Source organism: Pygoscelis adeliae, unplaced genomic scaffold (assembly GCF_000699105.1).
Source record: "Pygoscelis adeliae isolate BGI_AS28 unplaced genomic scaffold, ASM69910v1 Scaffold373, whole genome shotgun sequence".
In the NCBI taxonomy this organism is placed as follows: domain Eukaryota; kingdom Metazoa; phylum Chordata; class Aves; order Sphenisciformes; family Spheniscidae; genus Pygoscelis; species Pygoscelis adeliae.
The window spans coordinates 200,201-208,388 of NW_008824370.1; the positions used below are offsets into that span (position 1 = coordinate 200,201).

Consider the following 8,188-nt stretch of genomic DNA (forward strand, 5'->3'; position numbering starts at 1 on the left):
GATCCCACTGTCTGTCATCGATGAAGATATTAAACAGTACCGGTCCCAATATGGACCCCTGTGGGATGCCACTCATCACCAGTCTCCATCTGGACATTGAGCCATTGACCACTACCCTCTGGATCTTGACAGAAGTAAAGTTAGAAAAGAGTTGATGATCTCAAAAAAGCCCAACTTCAGAAACTTGATGCAAGTGTGGATGGTATAAAATGCCATGAATGGGCAAGCCTCTGGACTGTCTTAAATAGTACTTGCATTTCTCACTTGTTGCATTGGGGAGGAAAAGATGGGAAGGATGACTGCTTTATACTGGGCTTTTTTTTCCTTTGGATTATGATATTTTTTTTTGTGACTGCTCTTAAAGTAGGTGGGAAGTGGCTGAATGAATATGCAAGTGGAGATTAAATTGACTAGAGAATTGTTTGTGGCTGTTGTTTTTATGTACGCTACCTGTTTCTTTGTTTAGCTCTTTAATTGCAATGGAGATATCCTGTAGAAATGCTTTTTTTTCTTAATTTGGATAACTAAAATTCTAACTTTACTAATAAAGTCTTGAGGGACATTATAATTCATACAAAAGGTTGAATTTAGTTAATCTTGCTTGATATTTCTGATCAACCATATGTAAGTATCTAAGGTAGTGGGAAGACTAAATTTCTTTAAAAATAGCTGCTTTTTATATAGTATTATCAAAACATGCACGTCCTTTTTTCATACGCTTACATACTGCTCCTGACTACGGTGAGGTGCCGCCAGCACATCTGGGGAAGGCAAGAGTCTTGTTCCTCTCTTGCTGTGCCCAAGCTGTTAGAATAGCTAGCCAGAGATGCTCTTTTTCTAAGAGTTAAATATACCTTTTGATTATTTTTATCTAGGAATTCTCATTGTCCTCAATATTTTCCTCTTCAAATGCCTTTTCCAGATAAACAATCCTCCTGCACTAGTAGTGAATAGAAATTGTGCGTATGGATTCGCTGCAGGGAAGCAGTGTTCCAGTCTCTGGGTGCCTTGGTGCAGTTCGATCGCTTCTCCCTGCTTCCCCCCGAGTAGCAGGTACCAAAGCAGGAGGAGCCCAAGGAGAGTTCTCTGCTTACTAACGACTTCCTTACGTGTGCTCTCTTTTTCATGTCTTGCCTTTTTTAAGCAGAGGAACTCTACAAGAAGCCTCCAGGCTCTCCTGGTGCCCATGCTGCAGGCATGCTGCTGTCTTAGTTGGACTCAGGCTGACTTCTGTAGGCTCACAGGGTTGGGTCTGAATCGCCCTTCTCCAGCAGAGATGTCGGGGAGCCGGCTGCCTCAGGCCTGAGCTCTTTCTGTGTGCTTGTGCGGCCCTTGGGGAGCATAACTGGGGAGGCGGGCACAGCTGGGGAGATGCTGGGCTAGAACTGCCCGACTCTGCTGGACACAGGCCGGCTCCTAGCAGAGGGGCTCAGCTGCGGGTCTATAGTGCCAGTCCTTCCTGTGCCTACACTGTCTCTGGTTTTCCATTATTATATATGTTCTCTTGGCATATGCTACCCAAAGTAATAGAGGGGTACACATAACAGGTTGTGCAGATCCTTCAGCGAGTCTTTTTTCAGAGATTCAGAGATTCAGAAATTCAGAAATTTCCTGAAGAGGGCTCAGGAGTTAGTTGAGAAGCTGGGATATTTTTAACGTTTGTTTTCTTGACTTGCTAAAGTGTAAATGCTCTTTCAGAGGCCTTGTAGAGGTTTATACAGCGGATTTTAGACTGCTTGTTAATGAGCGTTTCTTAGTTATCTGAGTGGATTCCATAAAAAGGCTGTGGAATATCTCCCAAAACCCCGCTGTCTTAAGGACTGCAAGGAGAAGCAGTTGTAGGGAAGATAGGCTCTCTCGCAGGATGTTTGAAGAGAAATGTACGGAAAAGCTGCAACAGACTTTAGTTTCATAGTGACTTGGAACTACACTACATACAAGCTGGACTTTCACTCTTGATTGATACTTTAATTTGCATCTTTGAGTTAGTATGTTTGGAAGCATGTCTTGCTATATGGAAGACACGTAGCTATTTTGAGTTATTTTGGATATTTGGAAACAAATGCTGTCTAATGAAAGGAGCTGTAAATCAGCAGTCTCTTGAATTCCTTTAGATTTTGCTCACACTAAACTTTGGGCAAGTTACTTGGGCGTTTTGCCAACGTCCTTTCATAAAGCGAAAGTGGTTCAGTTTTTTTCTGCCTTGTTGTTTCTAACGACTGTTTGAAAGGTTTGGCTGGTGTGTGACTACTTTGAAGCTGGAAATCATTAAGTAATGCTGAAAAGTAAATTTATCAGCCTCTCGTTCTTTGTATAACAACTTCACCAGTTGCTTGCGTAACTAAGAGTATTCCATTTTTTCAGGGATATATGATTACAAGACAGGTAACGATGACAAAATAATGACACCACGTGGTGGCATGAAATGCCGAGTTTGTCAGGGAGGTGGTAACGTACAGGTAAGTGTTAGTGAGCGGTGGTCGGCCCTTGGAGGCTCTTCGGAGCAGTGCTGTGGCTTTCCTGCTCCGGAACGTGAAGGCAGGCTCTGTGCCGTGCCTGCAGATGAGGACGCAGAGGAGCACAGGGGTTACTAGGATTCGTCAGGCTGGATCTGTTTATGTCCTGTCTTGCGTAGTGACGTGTAGCACATGTGAAAAACTTTTCTTTGTGGAATGCAAAGCTAACTTAAAAGAACAAGAGAACTTCTCCCAGCTCCAAACCTCACCATGAACCCCTCTCTCCCCCAGTCAGCTATTTAACGACAGCCACTGAGCAGCTGGCTTGTTCTGTACATCATGAGGATTTATATTTGTTCCTTCAAAGTGTTTCCATCTGCATCTTTGAGCTGTCCAAAGCTTCGTTATCCATTTAAACCAGAGATCTGTAGTATTTTACAAAACTCTCAGCTTTTATGCCATGGCAGTGAATTCTGTTGATTGTCCTTCAAAATAATCAGTTTCCTATTGATTGTTTTTAGGCATGATGCCTTACCAGTGAGTACTTTCACTGCGGACTTAGTATGCTGGAGGCCTGAAGAACAGGAGCAGGTCTAGCACAGCAACATCTACAAAATCTGATTTCCAAAGAATCAAAAATGTGCTGTTGGAATAAGGAAGGTAGTCAGCTCACATTTAACCTAATTCAAATTTGTATCTCCTGAACTGAAAAGCTGTATCTTGCTGCTGGATTACGGTGGCACTAACCCATATTTAGGTGTTTCTGTGAAGTGATGTGGTTTTTCCCAAAGATGAGAGCTCCTGTGACACCAGTAAGACCTGGGGTGGTTCTGCTTTTCTGAAGCCACACATGCTTAATTATTTCATTGTGGAACCTAGGCATGCTTCTGTCTCCGTACAGATGCTTTTAAAAAGAATTTGCTAATAGCTGTCCATTCACCTTGCTACCGCCGTGTCTGTACTGTAGGGAATTATGGTGTACTCTGGAGTGTATTTTAAAATTCATAGCCTAAGTTAGATTACATTTCCTCTAAAATCTGTGAGTATGGGGAGTACGTTTGATCTACTGGGTTTATTCTCTCTACCCTATTTCAGGAAATCGCTGGAGATACTAGTTGTTATTTTGAGGTGGATGATTTCTCCTGTTAGAAATGAGATGCTTTGTTTTCGACAACATGGAATCCCATGTGTGGTTTGACTTCAAAACTGAACTTCAGTATAGATATACTGTGCTAAATTTTTGAACATGTCTGTGTATGTAACTGGTTAACATGCAGTGAGTTTAGCAAAAAAATTAAAATCACTAGGAGAGAAGGTAGAAAATACAGACTCTTTTTTACTTTAACTACTTTATTGAGCTTTGTTTCAACTCGGTTGTCAGGTAAAATAAAGTACATGTCTCAAGAGAATAAGGCTGAAATCTGAGCAGTACGTGTTCAGAATGGAAGAAAGTAATTAACCACATCATCCAAATCTGTGTTTCAGCTGTGTTGAAATACAGCAGATCCAGTTGTCTTACCACTCTTACTTGGAAATTCATTCAGTAACTATTTCAATTAAAAAATAGTTGAAGAAATTGAAGAAAAATTGAGATGAATATAGCATAAAGACTAAAGATGACAGATCTAACTGAGGCTGCTGTCGGTCACTTGAAATGTTAGAGATTAAATTCTTACTCTTTTTCAAGTTAGAAAGAGAATGTCACGTAGGCTTGTTTCCATCTTCCCATAATCCGGGAAGGCCGTTTCACTAACACGTGCGACTTGGTCGTGTATTTAAGATATCCTGCTGTCAATGCACTTTTGGTAAGGACAAGATGGGTACTTGTTCCTGTTCTTCATGGGTCTGGCTGTATGGACTCGGTGTTAAAGAATGCGTTCAGGGAGTGCGGGATACTCCGTACGTGGAGTCAGTTTGCTGTTCTGCCGACCACCTTCATGTAGATGATGTGAACTTGTAAACGTGCCTGGGTTTTGGGCTCAGTAAGTCCAACAGGACTGCTTGTTGCGCTGGATTTAAGCACAAGCTTAACAGAATTGGGGCTGAAGTAATACTACATACCTTGTGGAGCTGTGAAGTATGGTTTGTCTTGACCACGAGCACAACAAATGAAAGTGCCAGAATGGCGCGGATGTTTTGAATTTCCATAACAAAGTAGTTTCTAAATAATAATTACACTCTGCCAAACAAAGTCATTATTCAGAGGTTTTCTTCTTGCCCTTTGCTTTTAAGTAGAAATACAGTAAATATCCACAACTACAGATTAATTTCCAAAATAGTTTGACTTTTAGGGGGATACGTAGAATCAAAAAGCATAGCTTTTTCTCAAGCTCCGTCTCGTATTCTTGCTGTATTCTCACTACATCTGAGGTGTACGGTGATTTCTCTGGAAAACAATTCAGTCTGTTTTTGGAGCAGCGCTTTAATTGCTGGGCCTCAGGTTATGATTTTAAATCTGTGCTGCATTGTTTTATGTTCAGTTTATCATTTATAATGTTTAAAAGACTTTGTAGGACAAATGCTGGGAAAAAAGAAGGCATCAAATTTACAAACCTTAAAAATGCACAGTAAAATTGTGTATGCTGTCCGTTCAAATGAATTTAGTTTTGGGTGAATATTGTACCTCCAATTAAGTAATTACTGATAAGATGATGAAAAAATACATTGTTCTTTCTGCTGGTGCTCTCTGTGTTACACTGTCATGCCTTCTCTGGATTCTGACATTGAGGTTTGCAAGGCTGTTGAGATATGTAGAGTATTTGCCCTAATAATGTGAGCGTACTCTTTTTGTTGGGATAGTGTAGGAACATTATCATTCGATGTAGGGACTGACTGCTGTTATTTTCTGTTTGGTCATAACCCCACAGTACAAAAGGAATACCTGGATTCGGAGAGAGGCTTGGTTAAAACCCAGCTCTGTCAATTGTGGGGGGAGCTTGTCAGGCTAAGCCAAGCTTAGTTCTCTTGCCTGCTTCCCTTCTGTGAATCACCTTCTGAAATCACTGTGAACGCTCTTCTGGAGGCGAGTGCCTCGCTGCCTCCTTAAGGTGATGGGGGCCCCAGACCAAAAGTGAGTTACATGTATTGTTGCTGCAATTATTCTTGGAACAAATGAAAATGACTGTTAGGTTTCCTTGACAACCTATAACTTTCTTCTGAAGTGATGTCAAGAAAACAAACGTGTTCTTGAATGAGGTACAAGTCTGACGGCTGAGTCCAAGGGCCGTGAAGGGGAAGGGGCTGTTAACCCCTCTGTTGTCACGACTTGGTATGAAGGTTCATGTTTGCCCAGTGCTACAGAAGGGGTGGGTAACTGAAAGGAGTACGTCTGACATGGTGGTGGCGATGGCTTTGCAAAGAGTGTTAAGTCACCTACGGTCTTGCTGAAATTTTTCTTTGGGCTGAAAGGTTATGTGGAAGTTTGTTTAGGGAAGAAATCTTTGGCCCTCAGTTACCTTTGGTTAATAGTAACTTTTAAAAATATTTTCCAGGATAGGAAGCTTGAGAAAGAATTCACACTGGATGAAAATAATTTTCTGAAGCTGGGTGTATTCCAGGAACTGTAACCCAAATGTTTCTCTGTCCGTGGAGAAGATTTCACGTTTGAAATAACTTCTACTGAAGGTATGCGCATCTACCTTTCCTTTCTAAGCTCAGTAATGACAATGTGCTTGATAATGCTATATTATGTGTTCTGGTGGTTGCTAGTGAGATTGTTCTTGATATTTAATACCTGGAGTCATTTGAGAGGGAACTGTAGTGTCGCTGGGATGGTCCTGCTGATGAGTTTCAGAGCTGGTTACATAGAGCTGAGAGGCTCAGTTCCTCTGCTGTTGAGTCTGCAGTCTAGATGTGGTATGTTGGTCAGGTTACTCCCTAAAACCAGGTTTAACTGGTAAGTGCTTCTCAAAACTTGAGCTCTAATGTACATAATTGATGGGAAGAAGATGGAACTTTTTTTTTTTTTTTTTTTTTTTTTTTTTTTTTTTTTTTTTTTTTTTTTTTTTTTTTTTTTTTTTTTTTTTTTTTTTCTGGTGGCTATCTAAACCTCTGGCTATCTAAACCTCTGGGAACTGCCTGTGGCTCTTCCAAGAAGTAACAATATGGAAATGACACGCAGTACGTCTTGTCATTGGGGTAGTGAAAGTGAATAGGCTGTGATTACTCACTGGTTTTTGTAAGGTGAGAATTTGGAAGCATCCAACAAAGTTATCAAGCAGGCAGTTTAAAGCAAACAAGAGGAACCACCCTCTCATGCAGCATGTAATTACATTGGAGATTCACTGCCTTGGGATTATTTGGAGACGGATGGGCTGCCTGCGGGAGCACTGCGATCCTTCCCGGTGCCTGCAGTGGAGCTGGCTGACTTGGTCATTTTCCTATCGGTAATTCAGTTAGGAAAAGCTTTCTTAATGCTACAAAGGCAAGAGATTTTATGTAAAGCAAGGTTTCCTGGGGGAATAGGTTATGAATTAAAGGTGTTCTTAAAGCTCCTAAAAGAAGAAGGAGACCCTAAGTTTTCTTGCAGAAAAGCGGCAGGTTTTAGGTGAGCTGTAAATAGATGCTGCTGCTGCTGGAGCATGTCAGGCCTGATGGCTTGAAACTGGTGAAAATTGTTCTGGAAGCCATCTAGGAACTAGAGCACGTGGATGGTACCCAGACAATTGTAGTCATCTATGCCAGTGAGATACATAGAAATAAAAAACAGTAGTTGGAAATAACAGTGTAGCCCAGTCTGACAAATTACAGTCATCCTTGAGGTCCAGCTGGCTCAGGACCCTCTGATACCTGCTCCTGCTAATGATGTACCTGGGGGAAGTTTGGAACAGTATAAGTGTAGGGTAGGCACTCCCACTTTCTGACAGTCACCCAGGTTAGTGATTTTTCTGAAACAGCAGTGGCTGTAAAACATTTGAAGGTCCTTATAAACCTGTCCTTCATGAACTGGTGTAACCAGCTGAGTCGTTGAGCTCAGTTGAGCTTTTGGACTCCATAACCATCTATGGCAGTAAGTTCCACAGGGTTTCTTCTTCCCATGCAGAACACAATTAGTGTTTGATTCTGCCTATTTTTGAGTTGGCTGCTTGATAACTTTGTGAGGTGTCCCCATTCTTGGGTTTATAGGAAGCTGTAAATAACTGTCTATTCACCTCCTTAATAACATTCGTGCCTTGCTCTGCATCTGTTGTTTTTCTGAGCTGCGGTCATGTATCAAGTCAAGTTTAATGCCTCTTCCATTAGAAGCTGTGCTGTTTCTTGTTCTGCTCAATCTCTTTTAAGAGAAGCTAATCAGATCAGCTGTACTTGTTTGAGCTCTACTGTCTCTTCTGAGAGAAGCTAACCAGACCGGCACTCGAGATGCAAACACACGATAGTCAAATGATGTCATGCCTTCTGTTTACTTGCTTATTCTTTCTTGTAATAACTTTTGACATTACTTTTGCCTCTTTGACTGCTGCTCTATATTGAGATCCTTGAACAGTGGCTCCAAGATCATTTCCAAATGGCTGTAACAAACAGGATCTGTTCTATTGTATGTTAAAATGTCATGTTTCTTCAAATGGATTGCCGTGCATCACAGATGAGGGTTGCTTGTTTGCTTTGGCCTGGCTGTGGCACTCAGGTCGGGCAAAGCCCTCTGGAAGGAGGGGAGGTGGCTCCTTCCTGGGATCATCTGAGCATACATGGGGGAAGAAGTTCCCAGAACGTGGGATGGGGCAGGCAGAAGAGCC

At 41.7% G+C, this 8,188-nt stretch overlaps 1 protein-coding gene across 2 annotated transcripts in view; it reads left to right on the plus strand.

The window, feature by feature from the left end:
• PPP6R2 (protein phosphatase 6, regulatory subunit 2) overlaps positions 1–8,188 on the plus strand; it is a 110,013-nt gene that overhangs the window by 19,025 nt on the left and 82,800 nt on the right. For both annotated transcript variants that reach the window (XM_009320084.1, XM_009320085.1), the window contains exon 2: positions 5,948–6,080. The gene's annotated coding sequence lies outside the window, so the exon portion shown is untranslated. The remainder of the gene's footprint in view (positions 1–5,947; positions 6,081–8,188) is intronic.